This window comes from Manihot esculenta, chromosome 9 (assembly GCF_001659605.2).
Source record: "Manihot esculenta cultivar AM560-2 chromosome 9, M.esculenta_v8, whole genome shotgun sequence".
In the NCBI taxonomy this organism is placed as follows: Eukaryota; Viridiplantae; Streptophyta; class Magnoliopsida; order Malpighiales; family Euphorbiaceae; genus Manihot; species Manihot esculenta.
Window position 1 is genome coordinate 2,159,474 of NC_035169.2, and position 21,477 is coordinate 2,180,950.

General features: G+C 26.1%; 1 long non-coding RNA gene and 1 pseudogene across 1 annotated transcript; one reads left to right on the plus strand and one right to left on the minus strand.

The window, feature by feature from the left end:
* Positions 1–1,001, plus strand: LOC110622441. Its single transcript, XR_002489100.2, has 3 exons — positions 1–433; positions 522–595; positions 797–1,001. It is a non-coding gene; the product is annotated as an uncharacterized LOC110622441 (long non-coding RNA).
* Positions 1,002–1,278: 277 nt separating this feature from the next.
* On the minus strand, positions 1,279–3,430 carry LOC110622658 (annotated as a pseudogene).
* Between the last annotated feature and the right edge of the window lie 18,047 nt (positions 3,431–21,477).

Genomic DNA, 21,477 nt, shown 5'->3' on the forward strand with positions numbered 1-21,477 from the left:
GGAGGTTATTCTTTATGTTGGTGGTTCAGTATTTATAACAAAATGCATCCACTATCGAGTTGCATATGCTGATTCCTCTGGCAGAAATCGGCATCTGCAGGTTCATGAACATTGTGATCCCTCAAGCATGCCACATGGCAGATGCAGATGGTGGGACATTGTCTTGTGATTGGGTGCCACCCTTCTGCTTGCTTAAAGGCTGGTAGAACTGTAGAAGATGTACCTTGTTGGGCCTAGAGTCTAGCCCCCACAACACATGTTTGAAATATCCCTGATGATGTTGGCCTCCGTCTGACCTGGGTGAATTATCTCAGTTTTCTGACTGGATGATTGTTTCTCAAATAGATACATACAGTTGCAGTTGGAGCTGCGGCTTGTCTAATACTTGCAACAGGAACAAAAGGCAGACGGTTTTATGATGCCACTGCAAAAGGTACAAAGCACAATTAAATTATTTTTATGCATTTCATCCTTTTTTTCCTTTTGATTAGGGCTGAACGTCCATTGAAATTATATTTCAGCCATGATCCAACAGCCTAAAGTCCCATCTTCAGGACTGATGCCTGCAATTAACGTTCTTATCCGCTCAAAAGAGGTGAGTTCAATTCTGGAACTACAATTTCAAGGTCAACTGGACAATGTAGTTTGTCTTTTCATGTTACTAATTTTAGATCCCATTGCACAATCATAATTAAGTCCTCTAGATATGGTCTGCAGTAGCATTAAAGTTGCGGATACACTAATTCTCATTACTGATGGTGTACTATTTTCATGGGAATGGGCTTTTTCATAGCAGGTTGTAATGCTGTTTGCGGTGGAGAGATGCACAAAGTCATCATGGATAAAGCTTGATAGGGTGATTTTAAGTACCCATGTGGAAGGTGATATACTAGAGGGATGTACAGCCTTGTAGTGGGAACTATAAATTTACATGTTCTGAGCAGGGATATTCGTTCCTGTAAAATTTTGCTGATTATCTTAAAGCTACAAATTCAATTATAAATCAGTTTACGTTTAACTTCGTTGCCCGAATAAAGCTGAAATTCGTTATCTTTTACTTCCCAAAATCAATTTAAAGATCACTGTTTGGGCAGTATAGATGAGTAATAAGACATTTAAAGATAACTCCAACATTACCTCGGAGAGCAACTAACAATGCAGACAACAGGATACTGTGTTTCTACCACAGAAATAATCATTAAACTCTAGAAATAGTGCAAGTATCAAATAAACTTCGTTTGAAACTGCGAAATAAATAAATAGTTATATATAAACTCACACAAAACACTTCTAGTGACTGCAAAACTCTTTTTAGTCTAGCTCTTCACAAAACGAGAAACCAAAATAAAGATATAGGATCTAGTTCATCCTCTTGATGAGCTCATTCATATAATCCTCGCGATTTCCAGCATCACCACCCTCCACATAATGGTTTCTTTTCTTCTCCAAACCTCCAGATGGCGCACTCAGTTTAAATGGCCAAAGAAAGTTATTTGCCTCCTTGAAATGAGTCCCCACAGTCATGATCTCATGAATCAAATCTTCCATGCAAATAATTCCAAAATTTCCCAAAGCCTGCAGATACAGAAAGTAATAAATCAACATAGAGACATGCACAGAAATAAAAGATGTAAATCCACTGATCAGTAAGAAGCTACCTGTTCAATGATGGAATTATCGGTGAGAGCAATACTCTGCTTGTTTAGTTTCCCATAACCCCTCTTATAAATCAATTCACGCACACTTTAAAGATTAGGGTAACTGCAAAATTTAACAGAAATGTACAAACATAAAACTTAGGCACATATATTTGTTTTCAGAGAGCAAATTATTCATTGCAGTGCTGGGCATTTTATCAAAGACCTGGCCTTCCAGTGGCAATGATGTGATGTCTGAGGGATAACAACATTAAATCAACAAATGTTAAAGACAAGTAAGTCTGCTTCACATATGTGATGGATTAACCCGGCTTACCCACATATGGTTCAACTTTATGCAGCATGTTCATGGTTGCTTTGTTCACTTTGAGGAACACACCGTTTAATATCTGTCACAAAAAATTTAAGGAATTAATACCCTTCAAGAATAGAAATGGGATCAGTATATCAGGTGTCCAGATCAGTGGCACAACTGCATAAAAGAACATTTTTTTTCAGTACATTTCATCTACTTTTTACATAGTAAATGCAATTACATATTACCTGTCTCAGACGCAAAAGTTGTAAAATTTTTCTTGTCTTTGGATCCATTGCATTTATACTGTCAAGGAACCAAAAAGAATGTTTAGGAACAAGGAAGAATTTTTGGAGAAAAAAGTCATCATTTAATGCAGAAATATTATCATGCATGAACCAGGGATAGAAAGCTATTTCCACAAATATGTTTCAAAAGTGAAAACTATAATCTTACCCACGGATGCGAATAATGAATAGTAGTTTGGCCTCTGGTTCAACATAAAATCCTCCTTTAAGCTTGGCTTCCCTTTTCAATCTTATCAACTCTCTTTCCTACAATATATATCCAGTGGAAAAAAATTCATAAAACAAAGGGAAAAAGAGAATAGAGATGATATTGAAATCACACGGCAGTGAATAAGAAAGCTACTTTATTTACACAAACTTTTTTCACTTACCTTTTCTCTGTATTCTTTGCCATATTGCTCAGCCCTCTTGAAGATTATCTTTCTATTTTCAGCATTTTTTTCCTTCTTCACCTTCACTTCTTGGTTCTTCAACAATGCCCATTCCTCGCTTCTCTTCCTTTTCTTCAACACAGAATCAGGGATAATAGCTGATAACTTAGTTTCTTCAGCCATTTCTAATCATAAAATTAAATTTAAAAAAAAATCCAAGCTAGCAGTGTTAAGACGACAAAAGACATAATCGAGAACTCCACAGTATAAAGACTTAAATGAATAACCATCAATAAAAAAATATGAATAAGACCATAGATGATGAAACCTTCCTCTATCAAAAACTTCAAAATAGATACATAGATCTCATAAGCTCTTAATTAACATGGGTAAACTACAAAAATGGCCAGTCAACTAATTGGCCCATATTTTCAAATATATATATATATAAACCACAATTTGTCGTACATCAGAACAAATAACTCCAAAGTCCAAATCGAATCACCGCCAGAATAGTGAGAAAAGGAAATCCAAAATTGGTTTTTTATTGCATCGCAAGCATTTTACTGGCTTACTGATTTTTAATCATCAAACTGGTGACCTAACCCTCCAACAACAGCATTAAGCAAACAGTGGATCAACATGGCCAGAGAGTACTCGTAAATTGTACTCAAGTTTGATACATTGAGAAAGCAAAATCATAATAGCTAACAACTCAAGATAAATTTTACAAAGTTTGGTACGTTGAATCCTGAAATGATTAGGTTCGCGATGATTGGCGGCGTTGTCCGGGAAACTTCTATTCCGGTCGGGCGCAGCTCTATTTTCATGGGCTGGGCCTGATTTCTGGACCACATTTTCAACGTCCGAAAATAACCCAATATAAAACAGAGGTTTTGTCCTTTTCTTTTTCCCACTTTAATAATAATAATTTTATCTGCTTTAACGAAACAACATAATTTGTTAATTATATTGAAGGACAGGAAAATTTAAATTGGTCTAATTTAGATATACTCAAAAAGTAAGGCTTGAAGAAGCTTCTGCTTTTGGTTTTGCGGAAGGAATGGCGGAAGGAATGGCGGAAGGAATGGCGGAAGGAATGGCGGAAGGAATGGTGGAATAGGCATCTAAGTACTACCTGCCTTTATAACGGTTTGGCATGGTTATGAAAGACCGAAAATGTTATGGTGTCATCCAATCTTTCTTTAGTAGCTCTCAATGATGCCTTTGTACATTTGTTAGCTCTCTCCACTTGTGACTATTCTCGGCAGATCTAGTTGTATAACTACATTTGTTGATGTGTTGAGCTGGCGATACTTGAGATTTGCTTTCTTTATTTTTTGGCTTCTTGCTTGTATAGAGATTTGGAGCTTCCTCTTTCTTCTACAGTTTGAGTTTCGAGATTTGGAGTGCGGTGGTGGCAGTATGATGCCAACTAGATTCGAGATTTTTATTGATGGGTTGAGTTATGATGCCAACTAAGTTCTAATTTTGACCATTTGGACTTTTAATACAACTCTAAGTATTGTATATAAAAAAAAGAATAAAATGAGAGACAATATAGGTAGCAAAAATCAGTCCCTTTATTGATAAAGGCTCCACAATAATAAAAATTCATTCTGCTTCATCAAATCCGGCAGAACCCACACCCTTTAAAGCTCGTTTCTCAACCCAAAAACTTGGGTTTCTATTTATTTTTACTATGAAAAGCGTCTTGAAAGAAAGTAGATTTTTTTTTTGCTTAGTTTCTAATGACATTGGAATTATTTTAATATAAATAACTAATTTATTCTTATAATTTCACATATTTTACTCTAATTTAGATGAAAAAAATTTGAACCAATTACAAAAAAAAATCTCTTTTAGTTCTCCTTTTATTGCATGTCTGAATAAGAAATCTTATTGCATGTCTGGACAAGAAATCAAAATTAAGTGTTCATCATTCTAGTGTTTTTTTTTTGTCCAAATAGCAATAACTTTGGGAATATGATACTATTTCTAGCACAAGAAGCATACAATTTGAAAAGCATGGAATATGGTTGTTTTTGTGACTACGATCTTGAGCCTCTAGCATCTTCAGAGTTCAAAATGGATTGGTAGAATTTAAGGGAGCTGCTACAGTTTTCTCTCTACTCTCTAGCCCCTATTGCTTCTAGGAGCCTCCTTAATTGTAATGCTACATGAAAATTTAAATCCTCTTTTTCGAAGATTGCAGCAGCCATTAGAGACAAGTTAGGTCAAGTTCTAGATGGGGTGCTGGAAAAGCAAGTTCCACGCTTTGAGCTATTATCTTAGCTATGGATGGAGGCATCTCCCATTATTCTGGAAACAAATTTAGCAACTTTGTTCTCAGCATTCAAGTTAAGAAGAAGTTGGCTATTGGGATATCATAGCCTCCATTAATGCCATTCAATTCTTCACCAGTGGTCTCTGTAATGACTCCTTTCCGGTGAATAAAAAGGCTAATTCTATTGCAGATTGTATTGCAAAGATTAGTCTTACTGACAAACTTTGATTGCAGTTAGGTGATGACCTATCCAGAATCTTTCAGCAGTTTTGCTCTTGCCAATGATTCTTCAACCTCGTAATGCAAATACTTGCATTTAAAATTAGAAAAAAAAAATAGAAAGAAAGGGGAAGCATACAACAAGAGCTCATGGTTTGATCAGAAAAAAACAATAATGAAATTTCAAGAATACCAAAAGTTAAGCAGCTACACTAGTAAAAATATAAACTAACTGAATAGTAGTACACATCAAAAGTTTTCAACTTTGTACGTCCCAAATAAATTAATTAGAAAGTGCTCTCAATGCTCATAAAGCCTGAAAAACTCATTGATATAATTATATTTAGTAGTGTTTTTTTTTTTATCTTTTTTTGTATTAAATCTCTTTTATTTTTATTATTTATTTATTTTATTTTATCAAAATTTTCTTTTATAAAAATTTTGGAATATTTGGAAACTCTATGTTTCAAAGAAAAACTAAGCTGTAATTAGAGAAAATAGTACCCAATAACCCTATAATTACACGAGTCAAACTCACATCAACCCCATGTAATCAAGAAACACATATCCATTCAGTTCAGAAGGTTACACGGGTCTACAGGAAATTATAAAGGTTAAGCCAACCTATGTAAATTTATATGGGTTGGTCAATTTACATGGGTTTGACTTATGTAACATGCCGGACCCATGTAAATTAATTTAATTTATATTGGATCACACAATAAATTCAATCCAATTAATTTTGTTGTATTCTGATTAGTCTAAGAGATCTCTTAAGTCATCTAAGATTGAAACAAGAGTTACAATGAGAATAAAAGGTAAGAGTTTCAATTAGAAAAACGTTCTTCATTTTGAGAGCATAAGAAAAAATTAAACAAAAGGAGAAGAAATCATTAGTTCGTGGAGAAGATTTTACACCAAAAATCTGAAAAAACAACATAATAAAATTATATACAAAATTTAATATCAAACGAATAAAGTTGATTCTAACTCCCAACAGTTGAAACAAGCTAATATAATTTAATAAAATAAAATCTTCCAACATTTTTTGCTCTCAATGATGCTCTACTTAGATCGATAATTCTACCTCCAACACTAAAAATAAATTTTGAAGCAATAGTTGTTATAGGAATTGATAGTATGTCCCGAGCCATCTTTGATAATATCCTAAATTTCATGTTGTTCATCTTCTACCATTCTAAGGTATCAATGTTAGAATCATCTTGATAAATATGAACACCTTCTTCCAAATACACATCTAATTCAAACTTTGCTTGTTCAATCACACTATCAATGTTCCTAATATAACTATAAAATTGTGCTCTTTCTCTAATTTTTCCTTTTTCACTTACAGTACAACTAGATCCTTCTTTTTGAGTTTCACCACTACTAATTTCTTATTTAATACTTTTTGCTTTACGAGTATCTATATACTCATTATAAAGCATGCGCAATATCTCCATCACAGTTGTAATATGCTCATCAGAATCAAACTTAGAATATATTTCTCGAGAAAATCATTCAATTAATTTCATCTTATTCTTTGGATCTAATATAGCTGTTAGAGAAATCAACAAATTACAATCACCCCAATACTTGTCAAATTTAGATTTCATCAAATTGTGAATTTGATTTATAAATTTATTCCGTTTATTTTCTTTATATCTTATTTTCTTAATGTTATTGTTTTTTACAATTATAAATATGAGTAAGTAAATTTCTTTATTCTAGAATTTGGAAAATAGCACTTTGATTATATGGATTTTTAATTGATTTTGTTTAATAATTTTTTTTGGTGTAAAATACATTTGATATTCAATGTATTTCTGAATAATATTTCTAAAATCATTTTATTACTTTTAACAATCCATACACTTCCATTCCAAAAAAAAAACAATCCATACACTTGGCAGAAATCGCGCAACAGCCATCGGGCTCCCCATACACTACATCAATGCTAACAGAAAAAGGCTGATACTCATTACAAAAACCATACTTCCTTGATCCAATAATTATAATCTTTCAAAAGTCTAAAAGGGAAATTCTATAGTGTAATTATTATACATGCAAGAATCGAATTATAATTATTGATTATGAAAAAGATCCATTTAAATTTCACTATAATCAGTGATATCATGTTTATATATATTAAAATAATTTTTTTATCAAAAAATTCGTTAACCCAAAAATCACTCTAAGCAACTAACAAATTAAAACCAAAGATCTAATACTTTCTGATGACCGCTGTGTTTCTCCATCCCATTACGAGACTGGGCCGATAATAGCAATCCACAATCAGGAGGCCTCTAAGCCCCCAAATAAGCCACACCCAACCCGTTCCTCTTCCTGATCGGATTCCTATTTAAGTCACTCATTCGGACCGGTCCGGCCCATTCCAGTTTTGGAACCAGCCATTTCCTAGGTTCAGTTCCTTTTCCCTCAAACCCGGTCACAAGAAGAAAAGACTGCGGGTCCAGTCATTTCACAGCTCTGCTCACGCACGCGCCGAAGGGAATTAAATGTTTGCTTGACACAGGGAGGGGCATGGGGTTATCCCTATGTACGTACCTGCACTCAGGAGTAGGTGGTCCTATAGCAGAGAGGCTATTTCGCGTGAAGGAGAAGAAAGAGTATAAAAAGAAGGGAATACTCTCATCTAAGGTTAACCTTTTTCTAAGTTTACAAAACTCCTATAAACCCTACTTTCTGGATCTCAGATCATCACTTTCCATCCAAAATTGCTATGAGGAAATTATATATCAGCCTAGCTTCTTTGGTCAACTTGGATCATATTCATTGCATCGAGCAATGAAGTTTCCTTCTCTAAAGAGGTTTTGTTTTACTTAAAAATCTACTGTTCGATTTGCCTCCCTCACCATTGTATGATAAAATAAAATAGCAATTCCATCCACTTAACATCATCCTGTGCATATTTATTCAAGAATTCAATTTGTAAAATAGTAGTGTATTCAAGAATAATTTAATTTAAGATAAATTATATTTTAATATCTAAATTATGGCGTGGTTAACGCATCGATTTTTCTATTTTTCAAATTGAACATTTAAATTTTTGAATTTTCAATTTGTCTAAATTGAAAGTCATTCCATCTCTACAATATGTTAAGTTGACAGTAAAATGATAAAAAAATATTTTAAATTTTAAAACTATCCTATCATTCTATACACACAACAAACTCTCATCTCATCTCCTTCCTCATGCTCAGATCGTTGTAACCTCTATTAAGTCTCCTCCTCTATTCCTTTTAAATCTCATATTTTGCCTTCTTCCTTTATTCACAATACAAAATTGTCATCTTTCTCGTCCCACGTGCTACCTTCCTTCTCAACCTTATGGTGGCTACCTTAACCCTTGGCCTCGTGATCTCTTACATTCTCAATTCTACTCAACCTCAAATCTCGAGTATTTTTTGAAGTCTTGTTCTCTCTAATTGCGGCTCAGATTGTCTAATCCAACTTTTCCCTAATCAGCACTTTCTATTTTGTCCCTTTTAGCCCCCTCACTCCTCCCTAATCACCACCATCTATACAAGGACCCTTGCAAGTGAAAATGTTAGGGAAAAAGAGACAGAGTCATCCACAAAACTATATTGTACTCATTAAATGAAAAGCAAGTTCTTGTTAATTACGGGTATTATAATCATCTTATGCATTATTGACGTCAATTTTTACAGAAAGACTTTTAATTTGAACGGATTAAAAACTAAAAAATTTATGTGTATTCTTTAATTTATTTAAAGAGTGATAATAAAAATGTTTTAAATAAAAAAAATTGCTAAATATAATTAAATTGATCATCCTAACATTTTCTAGGGTTCTGATTATTTTATACAAGCTATGAAGAAAAGGGTAGTTAGTGAAATGGTGAAAAGGAAAAGGAGGAGGCAAATGAACATGGATAAAGACAAAAGGACATGACAAGAGTGATATGTAAATAAGATGGGGAACATGATAAGAATTATGAGTAATTTACTTAGTTTTTTTTTTTTTTTTTTTTTTGAGATTTTATAGGGCCTTGGATGACATTGTAGTTCTACCCTAGCCACTCTTTTTAATTTACAATTGTTTTGCAACAATATCATGACTAGGATCATCATGCCTATTACTCATCACATGTCTCCACTCATTGCTTAATTCATTTAGTACAACATAAATTGATTATTTCTATTTTTATATTATAAATTGTTATTAATAAATATGAATCTCAAACAATTGTGTTGAATTTATTTCTTAATATAAAATTAATTATATTTTAGTATTTTAGTATAAAAATTTTAGTATAAAAAGATAAAAGGATTCAAATTTTAGAATTCTTTAATTTTTTAACAAAAATAAATTGAACATATAAAAGAATATGGGAAATTAAAATATATTATTATATATTAAAAATTGAATTTTTTTTAATAATTCTAAATTATTCTCAAACTATTACTTTAATATGTTGTAATTGGCTCCCACTACCTCATATATCAATTAATAATATAATAATTGGGTGTGTGAATTAAGATGTAATTAATTAATAATTAAATAATTTTATGGATAGATAGTGTTTGTGGAATTTTGGGAAGAAATCATAAGTCTTAGAAATGGTGGTGAGCAACAAAATATTTGGGCAAAGATCACAATAATAATGAGAATTTCATCATCACAAAATGGAAATTAATGATGGAATCAAACAATGTTTGTTGCTCTTTTTTACAACACCATACGTAATATAATGATATTTTGTTTACTGGGACAATTATTAGTGCCAACTTTGTTTTTTAAATTATAATAATATTTATGGATTTCTTTTTTACAACACCATTTAATTTTTTTAATATTTTATATTATTTAAATTATAAAAGAGCAGTCAAGTAAGAGATATAATTAAAATTTTCATTCTCTCCTAAAATCACCCATCCATTCCCTAGCTCTTGGTAATGGTGATCTCTTCACCACGTCACACCTCCACCCTCTTGTCTCCTCTTCCTTCCCATTCTGATTTCAATGAGAAATATATTTTTATTTCAATAAAAAAATTTATAAAATATATTCATTAATTTTTTTAATTATAAAAATAGATTTGACTTAAAGTAAAAATTAAAAGATATAATAAAAATTATGGCTTAAATTGAATATGCATTTCTTTTATTTTTAAAATTTTTTAATTAAAACTCATATTCATAAATAAATATTATTTTGAATTAAATATTCAATATTATCATCAAAAGTTAATGTAATTTTAGTTGTCATAAAATCAATCTCAGACTCTAATTTTAAAAAAATAATTAATAAAAATATACTTTTTTAATTTAATGTAGTAATTAATTTTATTTCTTAATTTACTTCATATTTAAATAATGTTAATTTTAAATTTAAATTTAATTACTTCATCTTAATTTAGCATTTTCTTTTAATTATTATGTTTTATTCAGAAAATATTCTTTTTATTTAAAGGTTATATTTTGTTCTAATTCTTAAAATTTCATAGCATTTCAAAGATTTAAATGATTTAATTTGTAATAATTTATTAATAGAAAAATAATAAGGGACAAAATAATTAATAAATTTAAATATTAATTTTAATTAATTAATTTAATTATTAAACAGTATCAATATAATTTCGATAAATTATGAATAGGAGTGAATATTATTTGGTTTAAATTAAAAAAATTGATTTAACTAAATTAATTTAAAATTTTAATTTAATTTTTTATTAATTTAAGTTCAATTCATTTTTTAATTCAGTTTAATTTTAATCATAAAAAATCAAAAAAATCGAACCAATTAATAATAATAATATATTATTTTTAATAATATATAGAGATTAGATTATAATTAATATTGAAATATTTTAATTAAATTTTAAAATAATAAAAAATTATAAAAGTTAAAAAAATATTAAAAAATTCAAGTGAATTTTTATCTAAAATTAATTTGATGTTTACTTATACTAAAATTAATTCAATTTTCACTTATACTAAAATTTTAATTTTTAATTTAATTTTAAATTTAATCGATTCAACGAAGGATTAAAATTTTGGAGGAAATTAAAATTTTTATTTAAAAAAAGTTTAACTGAATTCTCTAATCTTAAAATGAGAGAAACATTTAATCTCTTGAAAATCCCCTTTTTATTTATTTTTTTTTTAATTTTTTTTAGGTGATCATGAATGATGATGCTCTTTCTATCCCTTTCTTTTACATCTTTGATATTTTTCTTTTCTTTTTTAGTTTTTTTGGGTGATCATCAATGATGTTACTTTTTCCGTCCCTTTCTTTTACATCTTTCATTTTATTCTTATTTTATTTTATCCAATAAAAAAAATAAAATTTGATGTCATTGGACTCATATGAAAAGACTATAAAGTTTGCTTGCCACAGCTGATGGACCAAGTTAGATCATTTATCAACACTATCAAACCCTTTAAAGTAAGATTATGATTTATTTTTTAAAAAATATAAAAAAATTATCATACATTAAAATTTATAATTCACCTTTATTTTAAAATAATATTTAACGTATCCATTATAATAAAATTTTTTCCGCCCTAATTGGAGATTGAATTATTTAAATGGAGGACCGGAGATCGAAAATCGAAAAAGTAAAACTCGAGATCTTTCAAATTTATTTAAATGCACTTTACCATCGAGATAATCCTGTAACGTCATTTTTTTTTTCATAAAATTATTATCTATAATGCATTTACATAGAAAATTTATGCTTTTTACATAAAAATAAACTAAATTTTAAAATAAACCACAAACTCAAATTAAAAAATCAATCCAACTATAAAGTACATTTTTTTTTAATTTTTTCTTTTAAATTTCTGAGTCCCAGACGTAAAGAAATATTATAAAAAGAGTATAAATATATAATAAATAATAATAATTTTATTGAACAAACTATTTGTAAATTACAAATTAATCCACTAGTAATTCCATTATAAATTGCAACAATTACTTTGTTAATTTACCATCTTTTTCCTTTTTGAATTTAGTACAGCACTTTTACTGATAAATTTTTTGTTTATTAGGAATTATGGAAATGATTTTAATACTCGGTATTAAAGTTCTAAATAAAATTCTTTAAAGTATTATTGGAAAAAAATAATTTATTATTTAATAATTAACATATATTAAAAATTTGAGCTTTAAATAATTTTTTATATTCTTTATGGGAATTTAATATCCCGCTACTAAAGCAGTAAAACTAAGAGAAAAGATTCAAAATCAACCGCGATGATGCATTTCCGGTGACGTCTCTAATAGTGAAGTCATTGTATGAAAAGCTTACCTATTATTCTCAAAATAATATTAACATTTTGTTTATATTACTTTATTAAATAAAATTTTAATTAATAAAATATTAATCTAATAATAATATTTTTTATTTTTTATTTTTTTAAAAATATTTTTTATATTTTCTGACGTTTAAAATTTTTATAAAATTTAATTAATAAAAAAAATTTTTTATAAAAAAATAAATCACCTTAAAGTAGATTATTTTCTCCTGATAAATTTATTTTTCAACTTTAAAATTTTTATTAAGATCTCTTTATATAAGTTTATAATATTTTTTATTTTTTAAATTTTATTTGTTTATAAAAAATAAATATTTTTTATGAAAAATATTTTACATAAAAAATATTTTAAAAAAATAATTTATTTTTTATTGCTTAATTTTAATTTAAAAAATAAAATTTATTAACAAATTTATATATAAAAATATTAATAAGGATTTCAAAGTGTAAGTGTGAATAATGATTTTTTTTTAAAAAAATAAAAGTTATTTTTTTTAAATGATTTATTTTTTTATTTAAAAAATATTTTCTTTGACTCTATAAACGTTCTAAACGCAATAAAATATGAAAAAAAAATTTATACTGAAAAATAATTTTTTAAAAATAATTTTAAGTTAAATAATGAAATATAAATTATGTTGTTTGAAAAATATTTTTCATATAAAATAATGAAATAAAAAACTTTATTTGTTTGTAAAAAGTAATTTATAAAAAAGTCAATGAACAATATTTTTTAATAAAAAAAAGAAATTTTAAAGAAAATAATTGAAATTATTTTTATGACTTGAAATCCTTATTAACATCTATATATAAATTTGTAAATAAATTTTATTTTTTAAAATTAAAATTAAAAATAAAAAATAAATTATATAATAAAAAAATATTAAAAATATTTTTACATAAAATATTTTCTAAATATAAATTATTTTAAACAAACAAACAGAAATTTAGTAATTTTTTAAAATTCCTTTGTAGGTTTCCACATCATAGGAATGAAAGTATTTTTTCTCTTTCCTCCCTCGATTTTTATTTTTTTCCAAATATACACATATTTTATTATTTCCACTTTAATTATTAAATATATAATTTTAATTCTTTTAAGTTAATTATTAATTTGTTAATTTATTATTTTGTCCATCTCTTTTTTGATACATTTGAATTCGAGACTTCATGGTTTATATTCATATTTTTTTTATTAAATATTAAAATAAATAACATGAAATCAAAAGTAAACTGAAAGGTAATTACTCAATTTTTTAAAATGTTTTTATAAATATTATCAATTTACATTTAAATTATTTAAAGAGTTTTAAAAAATATGGAAGTTGGATAATCACAAAATCAAAATTAAGTAATTATATATGAAAGGCAAATGAATAGACAAAAATCGGTCTAGATTGTCAAACCCAAATCAAGCTGGTTAATTCTAAATCGGACCAATTAAAAGATTTCAATTCTTAAACCAAACTGGAGCTGCTAACTATAGAGCTAGCTTACCCTTTCATTGAATCAGGACTATTAACGTTGATCCGATTTTCCAAGCGTGAACCAAAATGCTAAGGAACTAGCAGTTCCAATTCAAAATAAGACTAAGTTTATTTTACATGGTCGTCGGAACTATCGTAAAAGAAAAAAACACTTTTATTTTTAAAATTATTTAATCATAAAAATATTAAAATAATAAAAAAAATTTCTAATTTTTTATCAAAATCTTCTAAAATGATGCTTTTAAGAAATAATATTTTAAGTCCAAATTCAATGCCAAACACTGGATAGAGCCGTCAAACCACAGAAAGTGGCGGCGGGGCCACCAGGAGAGGGAGGGAGGGATAATGAAGCTTCATCCTCAAAACATTTATGAAATGTATTAAGAATAATGCAGAGCCGCAGAAATCGAGATTCTAAGTTTTGTTAATGGAATATTACTTGGCGTTAAAAGCTAGTCTTAATTTCCACGTAAACTTTATTTTAATAAATTTTAAAAAATAATTAATTTAAAAAATTTAATATTTATGTGTATTTATATTTTAATTTTAATTTAATTAATTCAGTGCAATTTTTATTAATTTATAAATTTTTAAATTTAATAATTTATATTACAATTTTATAATTTAATTAAACATGTTATTTATTATTATTATTATTATTATTATTTAAAAAAATTTATTATTTAATTTTTAAATATTACTATTATTAAAAAATCAATCACTATATTTTTAAAAATTTATTAAAATATTTTTATTTTTTCTCTTAATTGAAAAAATAATTTTATCATTTTTTCGCTAAAAATAAATAAAAAATAAAAAATAAAATTTTTAAAATTCAATTTTACTAGAAAATGAACTCTTTTATTTAAGATCTAATTACTATGTTATTAATAAATTAATTCTTATATTTTTAAAAATTTATTAAAATATTTTTATTATTTTTTAAATCTATTAAAATATTTTTCTTTTTTCTTTTCATATTTCTCCTTTTTCTTCTTAAAAAAATAGAAGAAAAAAAAATCATCTCTCCTCTATATAATCAGAACATATAATTTTTTAATAAATTGCCTCAATATTTATATTTGAATATAATTTTAGTTAATTTTAAAAATTAAAATAAAAAAAATAAAAAAAATATTAAATATAATATTTTATTATTTTTTGCATATAAATTAATTTCATATATAAAAATAATATTAATCCATATTTAACTAATTAAATAATATATTTAATTTTAATAATAATAATAATTTAATGATTAAATAAGTCGTAGACGGCTTCCATAGATTTTATTTTATATTAATAATAAAATTTTATAATAAATATATTATTTTTAATTATTTTATATATACTACTATTTTAAATAATATATTTATTATAAAATATTTATAATTATTATTATAAAATAAAATTATTTACTATAAAATATTTATAATTATTATTATAAAATAAAATTTATTATTTTATATTTAATAATTAAATTATTTATTTTTAATTTTAATTTTAAAAATTAACTAAAATTACATAAATTAGTTTATCCAAAATTTAAATATTTAGATTAAAAATACAAAATGTACAAAAATTAAATCTTTTTCAACCATTAGATTTTATTTTATATTAATAATAAAATTTTATATTAAATATATTATTTTTAATTATTTTATATACCCTAAACCCTAAACTACTATTTTAAATAACATATTTATTATAAAATATTTATAATTATTATTATAAAGTTAAATTATTTATTATAAAATATTAAAAATTATTATTATAAAATAAAATTTATCAATTAAATTATATATTTAATAATTAAATTATTTATTATTAATTTTAATTTTAAATTTAACAAAAATTATATAAATCAATTTATCTAAAATTTAAATGTTTAGATTAAGAATGTAAAATGTACTGTTAATTTTTTTTTTCAATTATTTAGCTAATTAAAAAATAAAAAAATAAAAATAATATATATGACATATCGATTAAATGGCTAGATAAATTATTAAATTTTTAAATTTATAAATTATCTAAAAATACATTAAAATGTAAAAATTAAATCAATTAAATTAAAATTTAAAAAATTAAATTAAAAAACAAATACATGCAAACGTGAAACTTTTTAAGACAATTGATTATTTAAAAATATATTTTTTTATATAAAATATATAAAATTAAATATAAAATTATTACTCTCTTCCTCCCATAATTTTTATTTTTTTTTAATTTTTTAAAAATTATTATTATTATAAATTAATTACTATAATTTTTAATTTTATTTTATTTAAAAAAAACTACCAAAATATCTCCTAATATTTACTATTTTTAATATATATATAATTAAAAATTAATAAATTTTTTTTATCTTTTTTATGTATAAAAAAAATACAACAGAATGAAATTAGAAATTAGTAAGTTGAAAAGAATGAAGATTTTAATTATATTCTTAATTTTATCTAACCATACAAATTACATGCATTTATCTTTCACCTAATTATTCATTATTTTACTAGTATATGATTTCCTATCCTCCATAATTTAAATAAAAGGTAATTACTATTTTTCTTAACCATATGCCTTTTTTTCACATAATAAGGGGAATTATACAATAGTATATTTTTCTCTCCAAAATTAAACACACAAAGATAGACAAAAATTTTATTTTTTGAAAGTATAATAGGATTCTTTTTTAACGAATTAAAAAAATATAATTAAATAATTATATAAATATAATATATCTAAATAAATTTGAGATATTTTAATTTTCATTTAAAAAAAAAAAAACTCAAATAAAATCTGCAGTCTATCGGTAACCACAAAATCCATTCTTTAATATCAGAAGCTATAGAGCCTGCCTTAATATTATTTCCTTTCACATAACCCTTTCCAATTTTATCCCCAATTTCCGTTACATGTCAATCTAATAAATGAGATCACTTTTAATTTTATCAATTATAATGAATACAAACTTTAACTTTTTTTTCTTAATAAAAATTAAAAATCGAAAAAATAGAATTTAAAATATCTCAAATTTATTCATATCAAACTAAAATCTATGAGTGCAATATAAATTTTAACCTTAACATCCATATTTTAATACATCGTGACACATCCATTTTATAATTTTATCCTAAAATTATTATTTACTTTTTTTTTATATTATAATAACAATCTATTATTATAATTCTATTTAATTTTATTTTTAAAAAATCTCTTAATATTTATTAAATTATTTAATAAACTTTAATATATTTAAAATAAATATAATTAAAAAATTAATAAAAAAATTATATCTTTAATATATATAAAAAAACAAAATAAATAAAAATTTATGAAAAATTATAAAAAGAGAGTACTGCCTAATTTTTAGGCTCATAAAATACAGCTAGCCCAGTCACCCTTTTATAAAATTAAGAAAAAATTATTTTTTAATCCTTAAAATTTAACGTAATTAACACTTCTATCCCTCTATTTTGGCGACTCAACACTTAAGTCCCTCACTTTCTCTTCCGTCCAAATTCGTAGTCCTTCCGTCCATTTAAACCGTTTGGTCAAAGAGTCAAAGGTGAGAGGTGATAATTTTTTTCAAAAATACCATTCGCTCAATGTGAAATCCCTATTTTTTTTCTCTTTCATATTTTCTCCAGTTGCAGAAAGGGTAGGAAGAAGAAGAAGAAGTTGCAGAAAGAATAGGAAGAAGAAGAAGAAGTTGCAAAAAGGATAGGAAGAAGAAGAAGAAAAAGAAGAAGAAGAAGAAGTTACAAAAAGGATAGGAAGAAGAAAGAAGAAGTAGTTGCAAAAAGGGTAGGAAAAAGAAGAGAATAAGTTGCAGAAAGGGTAGGAAGAAGAAGAAGAAGAAAGAAGAAGTTGCAAAAATGATAGGAAGAAAAAGAAGATGAGGCATTTGGATTTGGATTTTGTGATTTTGAAATAGCGGGATTTTTAGTGAGAGTTAATTTTATCAATTCACGTGTCCCAAACAGCTATTTTGAACGAAAGGAATACGAATTTGGACAGAAAAGAAAGTGAGGGACTTAAGTGTTGAATCGCTAAAATAGAGAAATAGAAGTGTTAATTACGTTAAACATCAGGGACTAAAAAATAATTTTCCTTAAAATTAAATATCCTTTTATAGGCGATTCTGTAGAGTATCCAACACATTGGTCGCACACAAATTATGCATCCTATTTGGAGTACATTTTTTTGTTTTTTAATAAATGATATAAACTAACGTGCTTCTATATTGTTTTTTTCAATACAAAGTAACAATTATTATTTTATTACGTAAACTATTAGTTTATAGAAATTTTATATTTTATTTTAAATTTTTTTGTAATTTACGATTTAAAATAATTTTAAAAAACATATAAACCAAATATATTTTAAAAAACTGAAATTTATATATTTTATCAATTTATATGAAATGATATATATTTCTGTAAATTAACTATTTTATGAAAAAATTATTAAATTAACAAAATAATAATAACATTTTTACTTCAAAAAATAAAGACCTTTTTCAAAAATATATAAATATTAACACTTCAATACTTTCTTATAAATAATAGAATACAATATTATTTAAATTAGTAATAATGTTATTAATTTAATAGAACTTTTGTTATATTAATTTGTATAAAAGTGTATTTATATTTTTTAAAATGTCAATTTTCATTATGTTTTCCACAAAACTGTTACTAGTTACTTTAAAAAACAAAAATTACTTAACATAAATTTATAATAGGAGGGAGTATTCAATTTTAAAAATAATATAAATATAATTTAATTCCATCCGTTTAAATTTTTAATAATTTTTTTACATTTTATTTTTAATATTTTAAAATTTAATTAAAAATAAAAATTTTAAAATTTAATTAAAAATAAAAATTTTAAAATTTTAAAATTTAATTAAAATATTTTTAATTTTAATGTGATTTAATCTCTATATTATTAAAAATAATATACTACTATCAATAATCAATTCGATTCTTTTAATTTTTTATTAATTAAAATCAAACTGAATTGAAATAATTAAAATTTTTAAAATTAAAAATCAAACTAAATCGAAATAAATAAAAATCAAATCGAATTTTTAAATTAATTTGATTCAATCGATTTTTTTTATTTGAACTAATACTGCTCACCCTTAATTTATAATAAAAAAATAAAATTTACAGAAAATTTAACTTACTTTTGTAATGAAGTAAAATTACTTTACACGCCGAACCATAGAAACTTCCATGTAAACTAAAAATTTGAATCGAGAGCATTCTAATATTGAACTCCTCCTTTTACACTAGGACTGCATATATTCTTATTTAGTATAAAAACTTCTACTCTCAAGAGTCCTCCACGGATCAAATTTTTTTATTAACTCTTCTATTACTCGTTGGAGCAACTTTGTGTCAACAAAGTTTGTTGGTTAGGCGAATTTAGACATCTAGCCTTTTGTCAACTGTGCTAGCTTGTACATCTTCAACACCATCTCTCGTGTTGCACCCAATTTTTGAACCTCGAGAGCCTCGTTCAACTACTTTGTCAACTTTTTTAACCTTGTCACCATATATTTTTCAAACCACCCATCTTCTATAAATTGATTTTTAACTAAACATTCTGCTTTTCTAACAGTTAGAAGTATGCAAACATGACTTAGTGCTGTGAACAAGACCATCATCTAAATTCTATAATCCTTGTGTACAAATTATTAATCCCACTAATTTAAATATAAATAAATTTTATCAACTCCATAAGATTTTTAATACATCTTTTTTTTTTTTTACTTCTATATGATCATTACAACTAATGTATATATTAATAAATAGTTTTTAATTACTAAAATGGATTCCGAGTCAATTAGACAACATAATATTAATTAATTTCAATCCAACTTGTTTATGAAATAATTTAGACTTGGGAGTTGAATTTTTATTTACTAATAGCTTGCGAGCTACTCAGCTAATGGGAGTCCACATTTTTATCTACTGTACAAAGCCGCTTTTAGGATGATAAGGAAGTAGGTAGAATAGAAAGGCTTAGCCACACGTCACTGAAAAAAAAAAAATCCAACCAATTGTGTGCTTAGACAGAGAGAGAGAGAGAAAGGGGGGCTTTAGAAGGCCACAAGAAGAATATCAAACTCCAGCAAGAAAAGCATTATCCAAAGACCATACAAGCAAATTGGTGTAATGCTAATTATGAAATATTTGACTTAAGATGTTGAAATTAGAAGTTAATTTATTCGCCACTAAGCCCAATAATTGGGACAAAGCACTTATCAATAAAAGTAGGAAACCATAGGGGGCAAACCAACATTGAGGTCGTAAATATAAAGTATATTTGTGACTAAGCATTTGTTTTCCAAAAGACCTACTGATTTCAAATGGATGCTTATTAGGTAGTCAATATCAGAAGCAAATGGGGTAGCCAATATATTCTTTTTTCTAAAACGGTAATTTCTTGGGGTCACAGAAATAATTAAATATAAATTTAATATTCATTTTAGGGATGCCCCAGTGCTGGGATCTAAGACTCCAACCTAATCTAAGTTTGATAGGCTGACCTTTTTAGTGTTTCCCGCATTCAAACTAACAATCACCATGTCCACTTCTTATTCTTCTCCAAGCCATTTCTCCTCTTTTACCATTCACTTCGCTGAGCCAAGCTCTTGCTGGCCCCTACACACCAGAAAGATGGTTAGTACAACAATTCACAAAAGCTAATAATGCCCACTGCAATCTGACTCGCTTCATATTGCTTCATCTCTATACATGGAATTGCTTGTCCAGTTCTGCTCACACCATCTTGTGGGTATTTTTAGAACAAAGTGTAATATGTTTTAACAAAGTGTAATATGTTTCGAGTTGTAACGACTAAAGAATTTAGCCTTTTTTCACATATTTGAATGAGATGTGAAACCACCCAACATGATACGAAACACAAAACCAATCAGAACGAGTGCAGAGAGAAGGGCATTGAAGACAAAATATTAAGAACAATGTCACTTGGCATGCTACAATCAGTTAAGCGCCAAAAAGTTTTTATCCACGAGCAAAATCCTCGTGAAGATCACATGAACAAGGGGTCCCAATTCCCAAATTATGATCACACTCTTAGCTCTAGAAAAGCATACAATGGTAGTAGGGGCCGGCCCAATACGGGGAAATTCAATCCTATTTAGTACTCAAACTGACCGACAGTGCATGCACAAAAGCACATAGGGTGAGTCAATTTTGAAGCAACAAAAAAGGTAAAGATAAAAAAGACATGAAAAAATATATACTCACCCACGAACAAACATCCCACAAGAAAATTGTTACTTCAGGAACAGTATTCTATAGTTTGAAGCAGTAAAAAAAGTGTTAATGCTTGAAGTAGTAATAGCACGTAGGAAAGACCACTTTGGAAAGGAAAAGATAAAAGAAAAGATAAGGAGAAGAGGAAGAAGGGATGAGGTTATCAGAGAGTACCAGCAAAAGTATTAACGTATGTGGAAGTATTTTTACTTTCTTGTGACTTTTATCTACTCAACTTTTGGAAGCTAAAAAAGAA